The sequence below is a fragment of the Schistocerca piceifrons genome, chromosome 6, assembly GCF_021461385.2.
Source record: "Schistocerca piceifrons isolate TAMUIC-IGC-003096 chromosome 6, iqSchPice1.1, whole genome shotgun sequence".
Classification (NCBI taxonomy): domain Eukaryota; kingdom Metazoa; phylum Arthropoda; class Insecta; order Orthoptera; family Acrididae; genus Schistocerca; species Schistocerca piceifrons.
Window position 1 is genome coordinate 263,659,629 of NC_060143.1, and position 1,052 is coordinate 263,660,680.

Consider the following 1,052-nt stretch of genomic DNA (forward strand, 5'->3'; position numbering starts at 1 on the left):
CCATTCTTTGAGTTTTGTGGTGGTCGGTAAGAAATTTGGGCACCCATCGTGCACAGAACTTACGGTAACCCAATCTTGCTGTCACTATCTCGCACAAGAGAGTCTTAGAAATCTGTGGAAAACCAGTAGACAACTCCGACATTGAGAAACGTCGATTTTCACGAACTTTTGCATCAACTGTCTGAACGAGTTCGTCAGTCACCAATGATGGTCTACCACTGCTCTCTTCATCATGAACGTTTTCTCGTCCACTTTTATATAAACGTACCCATTCACGGACAACTCCTTCACTCATAACTCTTGGTCCGTACACGGCACAAAGCTCACGATGAATAGCTGCTGCAGGATATCCTTTGGCTGTAAAAAACCTTATGACAGCACGCACTTCACATTTGGCGGGGTTTTGTATTGCAGCACACGTTTCAAACTGCCACAAAAACTAAACTAACGCAGGTACGACGTTCACTCGACCACGGCTTGATGCCGACTGACCTGTTGAGTGCGTGAACGCATAGATGGCGTCGCTACTCCCCCCACAACCCGCATTGTGACCAATCGGAGGTTACTTTCTGAACCGCCCTCGTATATAGAGAGACCAGATACAAGGTGCAACAAATTCACTAAAGGAAATGTCGACGCTACGCTTGTCTCTCTTCAGCTAGGATTGCTGTGCAGTGTGGGATCCTTACCACATAGCCGGCCTGGGTGGCCGAGCGGTTCTAGGCGCTACAGTCTGGAATCGCGTGACCGCTGCGGTCGCAGGTTCGAATCCTGCCTCAGGCATGGATGTGTGTGATGTCCTTAGGTTAGTTAGGTTTAAGTAGTTCTAAGTTCTAGGGGACTGACGAGCTCAGCAGTTAAGTTGAAAAACGGCTCTGAGCACTATGGGGCTTAACTTCTGAGGTCTTTAGTCCCCTAGAACTTAGAACTACTTAAACCTAACTAACCTAAGGACATCACACACATCCATGCCCGAGCAGGATTCGAACCTGCGACCGTGGCAGTCGCGCGGCTCCAGACTGTAGCGCCTGGAACCGCTCGGCCACTCCGGT

General features: G+C 49.4%; 1 non-coding gene across 1 annotated transcript; it reads left to right on the forward strand.

The window, feature by feature from the left end:
• The first annotated feature begins 699 nt into the window (after positions 1–699).
• Positions 700–783, forward strand: Trnas-gga. Its single transcript is given in 2 exon segments — positions 700–739; positions 749–783. It is a non-coding gene; the product is annotated as a tRNA-Ser (tRNA).
• Positions 784–1,052: the final 269 nt, after the last annotated feature.